The sequence below is a fragment of the Ovis canadensis genome, chromosome 4, assembly GCF_042477335.2.
Source record: "Ovis canadensis isolate MfBH-ARS-UI-01 breed Bighorn chromosome 4, ARS-UI_OviCan_v2, whole genome shotgun sequence".
In the NCBI taxonomy this organism is placed as follows: domain Eukaryota; kingdom Metazoa; phylum Chordata; class Mammalia; order Artiodactyla; family Bovidae; genus Ovis; species Ovis canadensis.
Window position 1 is genome coordinate 81,232,378 of NC_091248.1, and position 13,380 is coordinate 81,245,757.

At 42.0% G+C, this 13,380-nt stretch overlaps 1 protein-coding gene across 3 annotated transcripts in view; it reads left to right on the forward strand.

Annotated features, from left to right (window-relative positions):
• Positions 1 to 3,598: 3,598 nt before the first annotated feature.
• The window catches only part of SCRN1 (secernin 1), a 91,154-nt gene continuing 81,372 nt past the window's right edge, over positions 3,599 to 13,380 (forward strand). For 2 of the 3 annotated variants that reach the window (XM_069588104.1, XM_069588102.1), the window contains exon 1: positions 4,066 to 4,283. The gene's annotated coding sequence lies outside the window, so the exon portion shown is untranslated. Of the gene's footprint in view, positions 3,922 to 4,065; positions 4,284 to 13,380 lie in introns of those variants that run through there. The other variant, XM_069588100.1, reaches the window with a different exon arrangement.

A 13,380-nucleotide genomic window follows, 5' to 3' on the forward strand; every position in this document is an offset into this window, starting at 1 on the left:
AGGAATTAAGGCATTCCTCAGACCAGGAGAAGTAGAAAAGCCCCTTTGAAAAAATAAAAACAAAGAGAAAAATAAACTTGCATGACAGTATTAACCATTAGTAGATCAGAGACTGCAGAAGAAAAGATAAGGAAACTTGAAGACGGATCAACAGAAATTATTCAAAATGAAGAGAGTATAAAGAGTAGTAGGGAGAGGGAAAGAACAGAGTCTCAGTGATCTGTGGGACAATATCAAGGGGTCTAATAAATTATAATTGGAGTCTCTGAATTTGGGAGGGGCAGGGTACAACGGGTAAAATGTTTAAAGATATAACAGCCAAAGTGTTTCCTAATTAGATGAAAACTATAAACGTACAGATCCAAGAAGCTCAGTAAGCCCCAATGGGATAAACATAGGAAAAACGAACAAACAAACAAAACAGACCAAGGTACATTATAACCATATTGCTCAAAACCTGTGTCAAAGAAAAAACTCTTAAAATCCACCATAGGAGAAAAAAAGGACATATTATGTACGGAGGGAGAAATACAATCACAGACTTTTCTTTAGAAACTTTGCAAGTCTTGTTTGACAATAGAATATTTATGACAATAGAATGGTACCTTTAAAATGCTGGAAAAAACGAAGCTCTCAACCAAAAATTAGTTAGTTCAGTCGCTCATTCGTGTCCGACTCTTGCAACCTCATGAATCGCAGCCCGCCAGGCCTCCCTGTCCATCACCAACTCCCTGGGTTCACTCAGACTCACGTCCATCGAGTCGGTGATGCCATCCAGCCATCTCATCCTCTGTTGTCCACTTCTCCTCCTGTTCCCCAACCAAAAATTATGTTTCCAAAATAAAGTTTCAAAAATGAAAGTAAAGTGATGACATTTTCAGAGAAAACTTGAAAGAGCTCATTATCATATAACCTGCACCTAAACGAATGACAGCAATAGCAGTAAAAATGGGGTGGAGGATAGGTATACGGTTGAAAGTGTTCTGCATTATATCTGAAATTGTACTATTTGAAGGTAGACAGTGATAAGTTTAAGATGCATATTGTAAATTCTAGGGAAAAAAAAAACCAGTATGGCTAATAATTTTTTCTTTCGACCCCATGGACTTCAGCACTCCAGGCTCCCGTGTCAGTCCATGGGGTCACAAAGAGTCGGACATGACCGAGCAACTGAACTGAACTTTGTTTTTCTCATTATTTACAATACTGGTTGTAAAATGGAATATGAAAAACAATTCTTCAAAAAAAAGGAAAAAGCAAAAAGCAAACAAAAAAGAACATAATAAATAGAAGTAGCAAGATGTTCAGAGAAGGCAATGGCACCCCACTCCAGTACTCTTTTGCCTGAAAAATCCCATGGACGGAGGAGCCTGGCAGGCTTTAGTCCATGGGTCGCTAAGAGTCTGACACGACTGAGCTACTTCACTTTCACTTTTCACTTTCCTGCATTGGAGAAGGAAATGGCAACCCACTCTAGTGTTCTTGCCTGGAGAATCCCAGGGACGGGGGAGCCTGGGGGGCTGCAGTCTATGGGGTCGCACAGAGTTGGACACGACTGAAGCGACTTAGTAGCAGCAGCAGCAAGATGTTGCATTGAAAACCTATCATATTGATAATTACATTAAATAGAAATGGTCTACACCTGAGTTTCTCAACCCCGATGCTACCAACATTTAGGGCTGGAAAATTCTTAGCTGTGGCTTCCCAGGTGGTGCTAGTGGCAAAGAACCACCTGCCAAGGCAGGAGACATAAGAGATTTAAGTTTGATCCCTGAGTGGGGAAGATCCCCTGAAGAAGGAAATGGCAACCCACTCCAGTATTCTTGCTGAGAGAATCCCACAGACAGGGGAGCCTGGCGGGCTACAGTCCAGGGGGCCGAAAAGAGTCCAACATGACTGAAAAGACTGCACAGCACAACACAGTTCTTAGTTGTGAGGACCTATATTTTGTATTTTGGGATGTTTAATAGCATCCTTGGCCTCTATGTGCTAGGTGCCAGTAGAGACCTCCTGCACTTCTGCCATCCTGACAACAAAAATGTCTCCAGACTTCGCCAAATGTTCCCAGGTTTAGAGCCTCTGATCTAAGAGCTCCAATTAAAAGGCAAAGAGTGTCTGACTGAATGAAGATCCAATTATACTCTATCTAAACAAAAACAAAATCTACTATATTATGATAAAAGTTAAAAGGACAGTTTCCATGGTTGGATTAAATGCATAATCAGGTCCCTTTGTGCTCCAGGATTCTATGACCATTGCTCTATTCTGCAGTATCTGCCTTGATCCCCCCAGCCCTCTCCCACTATTCTTTCACTCCTGGCAAACTGCAACCACAGGCTTAACATTGAAAGACATTAAAAAAAAAAAAAGTCTCCTTCCCTCTCCTGCATTGAGTAACCCAGTTTTCCCTGGTGACATCTACTATTACAGTTTCTTAGGTATCCTTCCAAAGATAGTCTGTGCGTTTTCAAATGAGTACAGGCCTATTTCCCCCCACAACTGGTAACACATTTATACAGTGTTCTTCACAGGGCTCCCCCACCCTTACTATGGATTGGAAAGCTTTCATATCAGTACATAGATCAGTACTCATTTTTTAAATAGCTAGATGGCATTCCATTGTACAATGTGCAGTTATATATTTGAACAGCTCTCTATTGATGGGGCATCGGAGAAGGCAATGGCAACCCACTCCAGCACTCTTGCCTGGAAAATCCCATGGACGGAGGAGCCTGGTAGGCTGCAGTCCATGCGGTCCTGAAGAGTCGGACTCGACTTCACTTTCACTTTCACTTTTCATTTTCATGCATTGGAGAAGGAAATGGAAACCCACTCCAGTGTTCTTGCCTGGAGAATCCCAGGGACGGGGGAGCCTGGTGGGCTGCCATCTATGGGGTCGCACAGAGTCGGACACGACTGAAGCGACTTAGCAGCAGCAGCAGCAGCAGCAGCTATCGATGGGCATAGGCTTGGCAATCTTTGCTAGCATAAAGGATGTAGCAATGGATAACCTTGTACTCATATATCATTTCACACTTGTGTTGGTACACCTTTAGGATAAATTCCGGAAATGGAATCTTTAGGTCAAAGACTATGTACATATTTGTAATTTGGGGAGGTAATGCCAAGTTATCCTCTATGGAAGTTATAAAACTTTGATTTTTGCTACTCTGACACGTGGAAAACGCTACTTTGTATCTGTATTTGCTTTACAGTTAAGGGAACTTGAATATTTTTTTCACGTGCCTGAGGGGTATTGCAGTTTGTTTTCCTGTGAACCATCTCTTCATATCTTTTGAGATGATCTTTTCTTTCTATGAATTTTTAAAATTTTATTTATTTTTAATTGAAGGATATTTGCTTTACAATACTGTGTTGGTTTCTGCCATACATCAACATGAATCAGCCATAGGTATACATGATCTTTTCTTATTAGTTTATAAAGGGAGAGTCTGTTCTAGTAACAGACGGATGGGTGGTTATGTCCTGACCAATGACCTTGACGCCAGTATCAACACGCTTGGTACCTGTCTATAGATTTATTAACCTAGGTTTGGGACCTTGGCTTCGCTACCTGCTACGTGACCTTGGGCGAGTTGCTTAACCTCTTTGGGCTTCACTGTCTTTAAGTATGGGACACGGTCTGGCTTATCAACATGGCGCAGAACCGTACCTTTAAACCCAGGGAGGGAGTCGGCTTGGACATATGAGTCGACAAAGTATTGGACACGTTTCTCCGCGGAGAAATCTCGCTTAGGCACAGACGCCCGCACGTAGCAACCGAAACGGAGGAATCCCGGAGAAGCGCTAGAGAAAGTGGGATCTGACTCCTTAAAGCCCGAGGTCTCGCTTGAGAGAGAGACGCAAGCCCGGCTATGATCAAGAAATAAAGATCGAGCAAAGGGGGAGCCACTTTCCTCGGTGAGATTCGCCCTCTGAGCCGCCCCTTCTGCTCCCAGGCGCCCTCCGGAATCAGGCCCAGCGCGGGTGCGGCGCGGCCCGGCCCCGGGCCAGGGTGTGGGGAAGAAGGCGGCGGCGGAGGCGGCGGCAGGGAGGGTGGGCCCTGCGGTCACGTGAGCCCGGCCAGCTGTTAGCTGGGGGCGGCGGCCCGGAGCTTCGGGAGTCTGGGGAGGGGGAAGCGCCCGACCGCCGCCTCCGCCGCTGCAGCTGCAGCCCCCGACGTCGCCACAGTAATCGCCGCAGCCGCAGCACGCGCACGCTCGCCGGCCGCGGCGTCGGCACCGCAGAGCAGAGCCCAGAGCCTGGAGCCAGCCGTCCCCCAGGTGAGCCGTGCAAGGCACCCCTGGGAGCGCAGGGCGTCTGCAGCCGCTTCCCCCGGCGGGTTTCACCCTGATCCGCCATCCCTGTCCCCCGTGTGCCTCTGGTCGCCTCCGGCTGCCTCTCCAGACCCGCGGGTGGCGCTACCTGAAGCAGACTCCCGCGGATGCTGGCTGGGGGTCTCTAGGGGATCACGAGACAGGGGGGCCTCAGTCCGGGGTTGGGGGTGGGGGAAGGTGATTTGGGCTGCAGACTGCGGGGGCGCAGGAGAGGGATGCCCCACCCCAGGGCGCGAGCACTGCAGCCTGGTTGGAACCTGCCCCTGCCCTCCACACCGCAACCTCATCCTCCCCCCTCATCCTCCCCCACACCCCCACACCCGCCCCCGCCACTTCTTTTTAACTCTTCTCGCTTGCCCAGGCCGCTTTTCCTGTGTTTCCGTTGCCTGATATCCCAGTTGCCGGCCCGCTGGGGTGTGTACCCCGTGCCACCCCCGCCCTCGCCACCCCCCCGCTCCGGGGGATCCCGGCTCGCACTGGCGCATCACTGGTGGCGGAGCGAGCCTGGCACCTTCTGGGTAGGTAACGCACCTGCCGCGCCGGCGGGCTCGCGCGAACATGGCTGCCGGGCCGGCCCGCTGTCCTGGGCCCGGCTCTGCCCCGCTTACACCGGTCTGTGGTCTCCGAATCGTGACCAGAGGACTACCCTCCCGCTAAGGGCAAACGTGTCAGCTATTGCTGGAGTCTACCCGGGCCGAAGGACTTGTCACAACACCCCACCCTACCCGCAAGCCACACCCAGCGAGGTTCTTGGGGACGGGGGATGTCTGGGCAAGTTAACGCGGTGGCTCTGGGGCACTTAGTGGTCAAAGGCACTCGTATTTCTGAGATGATTATCCACTTCAGCTTGCCTTTGCGCCCTCCGTTCTCTGGTCTGTCGGATCGCAGATTATTGGGCGACATTTCTCCTGAGGTCTGAAACGAGTGGGAGGGACTCAAAGCGAGAGGGACGCTTGAACTTTAGAGAAATTGACGAGAACTAAGATTTAGGGGTTAAATTTGCCCATTAAACTCAGACGCATGTAAGGAAACAGTCATTTGCTGTGGCTCCACACCGTCTTGGTGGGGCTCTGTTAACTAATACTGTCTTTCCGGATTTGCTGTTTAATTCTCGTTTGCAAGTGTCTTGAATTATGTTTATGTCCAGCTCCCCGGTAGTGTATGTGTGTGAGTGTGTGTCCCGGTGCCTACTGTGTTCCAAGCCTGATTAGAAGATGCATCCGTTGCAGAGGAAACCTCTATTAATTCAAAATGGCAGCATGAAAAATCAGGCCTGGCGGAATCAGCACAGACCACAGTTCACATCAGCTGCCCCCTGACTTAAGCTTTGGTGGGGGTGGGGAGAGGGTCTACCGGAAGGAGAGCTCTCCTGGGTATGGCTACAGCCAGCCCTAAAGGGTAGGACGTGATTCTTGGAGCAGGCTAGATTTTACAGTGCTGCAGGTTCTGGGGAGGTTATGTGCGAAGTGTGGGAAGCGGTGATTTTCTTAATTTATCAAAAGCTGGTGCAAAGACCTGATTAAAACTGTGATTTTTATCTGGTTGCTGATAGCTGTTTGATAACTTCTGTATTGTTTTGTACCTACAAGTGGCTCTTAAAAGAGATGAATGTGTAGTATAAACATCATCTAGGAACAGTATGTGGAACAAATACCAGGTTCTTAGAGCAAGTTTTATTGGAAGTGCTGATTTGACATCATGACCAAGCACCCAGGCACCAGAGAATGATACATTCTTGAAAAGTGACTCATTTGAGATTTTAAAATAAAACAGCCTTTCTTTCCCATTTCACTGCTGTGCTGCCAGCCATCTTCTTTTGCAAGCAGGAGATGCATGAGGAGGCAAGTGTTTCAGGGATAATGGGATAGAGAGAGATTAGTGCAAAGGTCAGGAATGGCAAGCTGGAAGCAGCCTGAGAAAGGGCTGTGCTGTCAGCCTTCTCTTCACAGCCGGTGAGGCTGAATCCAGCAGGGTGAATAGACTGCTCCCAAGGTCATATAGCTGGTTGGCAGCTGGCAGTGAGAACTGAAATCCAGGTGTCAAAACTCCCCATGTTAGGATTCCTCATGCCACCTTCCCAAGCCTATGAGAAAAGGGCAAACGTATCATTGTTAGAATGGCAAACACTGCGTGAAACCAAACTTTAACATAAATTTTAAAATCTATAGGTATTTGAAGTAACTGCTCACACTTTAGTTTCCTAACATAAGTCCATTTAACTTCTTAAGCTGTGTCCACCTCTTGTTCCCATTTTCCAGGGACTAGACTGTTTCTGTATTTAAACACCAAAACCATGATTTTATGGTTTTTATATTTATGGCAAAATCTTTGAGGTGAGAAGTGCATTCTTTGATTAAAAAATTAGTTGCTTATGTTGCTTGTCTTTTTTTTTAAGAAGCCAAAGTGGGGCATGTAATAGCTTTTGAATATATCTAACTTTAAATAATTAGTAAATAACAAACCAATTTTAAGATAAGTTTGAAGCAGCACTGAAGACAGCAGCTTTTTCTCTAATTTGAATTTGAGTCCTCGGAGTCATATACCAGTGACCCTAGTTCTACTAAAGCAGAACTGGAAATTGTGCATGGTATTTTTGTAGAGGTGTTGAGAGTATGGGAAATATTTCTTCTGGGCATACTGTACCTTCAACCCAGTGATCTGCAGAAGGAGAAGGTGGGTGGGCTGCATGCAACGGGGAGAATAATTTATAGTGGTGAAACGGATAGGAACTAAGTATGAATTGACAGGTTGAAGTGAAGACAAGTGCTAATGCCACATGTGTGTGCCTGCTCAGCCACTCAGTCGTGTCTCTTTGTGAGTTCATGGATAGTTGCCCACCAGACTTCTCTGCCCATGGTGTTTCCCAGGCAAGAATACTGGAGTGGGTTGCTATTTCCTTCTCCAGGGGATCTTCCTGACCCCTAGGGATCAAACCCCAGTCTCCTGCATTGGCAGGCAAATTCTTTACCACTGCACCACCTGGGAAGCCCGATGCCACATGTGCCATTAAAACAATAACTTGCATTAGAGCATGAGTGTGAAGATTCATTCGTTGAAATTCTCCCTATATGTCAAAGACACTTACAATCACAAGTTTAAAAAATACGTAAACGCATGCAATCTGTGTTTGTTGGAGGACAATAAAAGATACAGGTAAGCCGAAGTTATTTTTAAAACACCACCCGTGATCACTTTATCCAGCAAGAATCGTCATTGTAAAAGGTTTGGGACGATTTTCACTGGAGTGAGAGTCTAGGTTTGTGCTGTTCAATTCAGTAGCCACTAGCCACAGGCCACATGTGGCTACTGATTACTTGAATTGTGATATATTACAACTGTGTGTTAGTCTGAATTGTGATGTATTGTAAATGTAAAATTTATACCAGATTTAAAACATTTATAGGAAAAGAAAATTTTAAAATATTCTATTAGTTATTTTTATTATTGTTGACTTATAGTATTATATTAGTTTTAGGTATACAACATAGTAATTCAATATATTTGTAGATTAGACTCCATTTTAAGTTATGAAATATTGGTTATGTTTCCTGTATTATACAATATATCCTTGTAATTTAATACATAGTAGTTTGTGCCTCTTGACCTCCATATCCCTATCTGGTCCCTCCTTCCTTCCCTCTCCCCACTGATAACCGTTAGCTTGTTTTCTATATCTGTGAGTCCCTTTCTGTTTTGTTATACTGATTTGTTTTATTTTTTAAATTCTCATGTAAGTGTAAACAAAATATCTGCCTTTCTCTAACTTATTTCACAAAGCAGATTACTCTCTAGGCTCATCCATATTGCTGCACATGGCAAGGACAAATACAGCTTATTAATGATTTTATGTTGATTATGCAGGCATACCTTGGTGATCGTGCGAGTTGGGTTCCAGACCCCTGCAATAAAGCAAGTATCAAAATAAAACAAGTGAATTTTTTGGTTTCCCAGGGCCTATAAAACTTGTTTATCATGTAGTCTAATAAGGGTACAATAGCATTATGTCTAAAAAATGTATATGCCTTAATTTAAAAATACTTGTTTGCTAAAAAATGCTGACATCATCTGAGCCTTCTGTGAGTTATCTTTATTTTAAATCAAAGAGCACTGATCACAGATAACCATAACAAATATAACAATAATGAAAAACCTTGAAATATTGTGAGAATTACCAAAATGTGACACAGAAAGTGAGCAGATGCTGTTGGGAAAACAGTATCTATAGTCTTGACGCACTCAGGATTGCCACAAATCTACAGTTTGTAAAAAACACAATTATCTGTGAAGTGCAGTAAAACAAAGTACAATTAAATGAGGTATGTCTGTATTTTGAATTAATATTTTGGATATATTTGATTTAAACAAAATACATTGTTAAAAGTAATTTCATCAATTTCTCTTTAACTTTTTTAAATGCGGCTCTTGGAAAACATAAAATTACATATGTGATTCACCTGTCTTGCGCTGTATTTCTTTTGGGCTGTGTTGGTCTAGGTCATTACCAGAAAGTGAAGTTTGGTTGAAGTGTATGATACTGTTCATAGAGTTGGATGTGGATAGTGAGAGCAGTTTGAACAGACATTGGAGGGGAGGAGATTGGGTGAGTGGGAAGGACTCACGTGATGTACATGTCAATCACACCCACCTGTCCTATTCCCTCCAGAAACTTCCAACATCCTTAGGGCCTCCACCAGTGTGGAATGGTGATGAACTGAAACAGGTGGGTGACTAGAATGGGAGGAAGTTGGAGGTCTCCCAGCTTGAGCCTTTTCGGTGACAATGAAAGAGCTTGAGATGGTTAACGTTCCCTTCTCCTTCTGTTCTTAATGATTATGTGTTTAACCTGGATCTCCCAGTGCTTAATCTACTCCCTAAAGTGAGCTAGGTGTTCTTGAAGGGTACCATGAGCATTGCCGATCATTTAAGTTGGGCTACTGCCCTTTTCCTCTTGGTGTTTTACATGAGCGCCTCTTCTTCTAGATGATATAGATCTTGAGAAAATCATTTTAGCTCCATTTTCCTCTTAGGTTGCACACAGTGCTTGTACATGCTTAAGGGGTCAAAGTACATATTAGTAATTCATATCACTTCTTAAAAATCCTAGTTAAAATCATACAGTGATCACTGCTATATTTAAAATGGATAACCAACAAGGACCTATTGTATAGCACATGGAACTCTACTCAATGTTGTATGTCAGCTGGATGGGAGGGGGTTTGGGAGAGAATGAATACATGTATATGTATGACTGAGTCGCTTTGCCATTTATCTGAAACTATCACAGTTTGTTAATTGGCTATACCCTAAATATAAAATTAAAAAAAAATCATACAGTGATCAAAGGCTCATCTGAATATCTTTTTCTCCTCTCAAAGTAAAACCTTAGTGTATTTTAAAATTGCACTTAGCAGTGCTTAGTGACCTAAAATAATTAAATGAGATGTCTTAAAATATCCTTTCTTGAGCCCTGAAGTAATCAGATTTTTTAAATAATTAAAAATCCAATAAAGCAATACATGCATGCATGCCTAGTCACTTCAGTTGTGTCCGACTCTTTGCAATTTAGTGGACTGTAGCCTGCCAGGCTCCTCTGTCCATTGGATTCTCCAGGGAAAAATACTGTAGTGGGTTGCCATGCCCTACTCCAGGGGATCTTCCTGACCCAGGCCCAGAGATCAAACCTGAGTCTCTTATGTCTCCTGCATTGGTAGGCAGGTTCTTTATCACTAGCACCACCTGGGAAGCCCAATAAAGCAATATGAGCTTGCTATAAAGATATTTAAAATGCATAAGTGGATAAAACGGGAAGTTTCTATCTCTATAGCCCATGCTTAGTCTAACTTGCAACACTAAGGATTAATATTGATCCTTCTAGGTCCTTTTTTCTTCCTACTTCCCTCCTTTCCTCTCTCCCTTCCTTCTATCTATAGTATGTATTTATTTTTGCATAAATGAGTATTTACTCTCACATGTATATGTATTTACATACACACACTAATATGTTCATATATATGTATGTAGGTTCCTTTTTGGTAATAAAATGGGATAAATTTCCTGATGGTTTTTAACGCAGCAAGTGGCTCTAGCATTAATGGGCACTTACAAAGTGGGTTTTTTGTTGTTTTTTTTTTTTTGGCCCTGCCAAGTGGCATGAGGAATCTTAGTTGGATCTTAGTTCCCAGACCAGGGTCAAACCCATGGCCTCTGCATTCAGAGCTTGGAATCTTAACCACTGGATTGACAGAGAAATCGCTACAAAGTAGTTTTCAAATCCATTTTGCTAGACATAAAGTAACCCTGTGGTTTCATACTAGGAAGATTTAAATTTCTTCTGTAGGAAATGAATGTATACCTGATATGTTTTACAGGGACAGAGTGTATACCACTGTTTTAAGAGTGAATGGGAAGTTTATTTAAATCCCAGTTTACAGTGTTAACAGATACATATCAAATCATATTAATGGGAAAAGATCAGAATAGACAATAGACTATATGGGCGAGGAAAACAGGTGGTGGGAAGAGGAAGGTCATCATTTGTAGCAACCTTGCCAAATTAGTGATCACGCTGGCAGCAATGTCAGAAATGAGAACAGAAGGAAACACAAGAAACTTAGATGTGACTTGTTCAACAGCTCCCAGTTTTTCCCACAGGGAATGCTTTTGGAAGCTAAACATATACCTGTATATTTAAAAAACAGTCTTTTTCATTTATCTCCATAATCGTTACATTCCCAGAACCCTGATCTTTAAGACCAAACCATCCCTGAATGTTCCTCTATTCCAGATACTCTGCATTTAACATCTCATTTAATCCCCATAACAGTATGTGGTGGACATCATGGCTATGTTTTATGGATGAAGAACTTAGTGGTTGGATGAGCTGCACTTGGAATCTGGGTCTATCTGATTCTTTCTTATTAATAAAAAACCATAATGTATTCTCTTGGAGAAATTATTCCAACCGTACAGGTCTAGTGTATACTATTCACGTGATACAAGTCATTTATTTTCTTTGTATTATTATAAAAGAAAACTATCTTTCAACCTGCCATATATTGGAAAATATCTTCCTTATCAAGACTGAACTTGATCAGACTGTATTTTTCTAACTTGAATGAAAAAGAAATACTGCTTGCGCTGCTTGTATACTTTTTTCCCCATTAAAAAAAAAATCAGTTGTTTTATCTATGAGAAATGGATGCCATTCAGTTAATTTTCTCTTCCCCTCACTCTAAAATTCCTAAGAGCTCTTTCAAAAGTGATGCTCATGCAGCCTGAATTTTCTATAAAATGGTTCTGTATTTTATGGAACCAAATGTTCCATCACCTGAGTGATGAACAGATCACTGTGTATGGTAGAGTTGTTGAAGGTAGGCCTTGAATTCAAATGTGTCCCAACATTGAATGGATACAGAATAAGTCATGAGTCATATATATTGTATCTTTAGCATTATTTTTAGATTATTTAAGATGATCAGGATTTTATTACCAGTGAGTACATACAGGTGGTTTAGTCGCTAAGTTGTGTCTGACTCTTGCGAGCCCATGGACTGTAGCCAGCTAGGCGCCTCTGTCGATGGGATTTTCCAGGTAGCAATACTGGAGTGGTTTGCCATTTCCTTCCCCAGCGGATCTTCCCAGCTCAGGGCTTGAACCCCGGTCTCTCACACTGCAGGCCGATTCTTTACTGACTGAGCTACCCGAGAAGTCATACAGATGCATTTAAAACGTTATTAAATTCATAGCATATATTTCCCAACCAACTACAATCACTGTTATGTGGGGTGTCTATGAAATTTTTTTGATGTTTAAAAGTTGGGAAACCTATTAGAATATTTTGCATTATAGAGAAATTCTGGAGTGATTTGAAGAATAGTGATTTGACTATAGAAAACTGTTTCCTTAATGGCTGTCACCTGAATCATTAAGTTGCACATTTTGCTTTATTCATATTTCTCATTGTTAGCATATCTTGAAAATGAGGCAAAATCAGATGTAGCCAGAAGATAAAGTGAATTCATTTGCCATAACTGAGCTGTGGTGTTTGTCCTTAATCCCTGGGTCTCTGCCTTATTGAAAGGCCATATTTATTAACTGCAGCATATTGGGAAAATAAGTTATTTCTACTTCAACTGTTCCTGTTCTTTTTTTAAAGTATTTTCATTACAATTCAGATTTTCATGTGGGAAATTTGAAAGTGCCTGAATATAGGTTAAGAAATTGTGATTTTACAGCCCAAGAATATTATTACACTTAAAAATTTTGTTGCATTTCATTACAGTCTTTTTGCATCAACTACCTATATAATACACATAATTTGAGTGATACTGCTTGTTCTTGTGTATTTATATATTTGCCAGTCTTTTATGATGTGTCAAGATAGTAAGTTATTTATCGTGTTTGTTTTGTTTTTTAATTCTTGTGATCATCTAAATGGCTGTATTTGGGAGGTGATGCACCAGCAGTAGTCCATTAAATTATCAGAGGTTATGGTGAAGTTGAGTCAATGTTAATTACCTGGAATTTTGATTTCACAAATTTGAAATAGACACTCTTCATTTCCTCTTGCTAATCACCTAAATTAAAGTAATTTTGGAATGGAATAGCAAATCAGTTTGTGATCATTTCACTCATGAAAGAAAAAGCATCCAAAGGATATTTCTTAGCAGGTCCTACTGATTTAGAAATATTCAGCTACCTGAAATAATATCTAGCTTTTTTTTTTTCTGGCTTAAATTCTTTCTATCCAGTGCAGAGAAGTCATGATCCTTACTAAAGGATTTACTTTGCATCTATGTTAAAATGAAGAATGCATTTTTTTAAAAGGCATTTTTAAAGATTTCAATGATTTTATTTCTTTAAAGTAGTGCAAAATTCCAAACATTTAAATAACAACTAACAAATCTTCCTGATTATCATGTAGAGTGATTAGTCTGATTTCCCACTTTTTAAGTCAAAGACTGAGAAAACACAACCTCCTACATCTTTGTCATACTTCTCTCAAGTTAACCAGGGATGTGTTTCACCCACCTTGGTCTTTAAG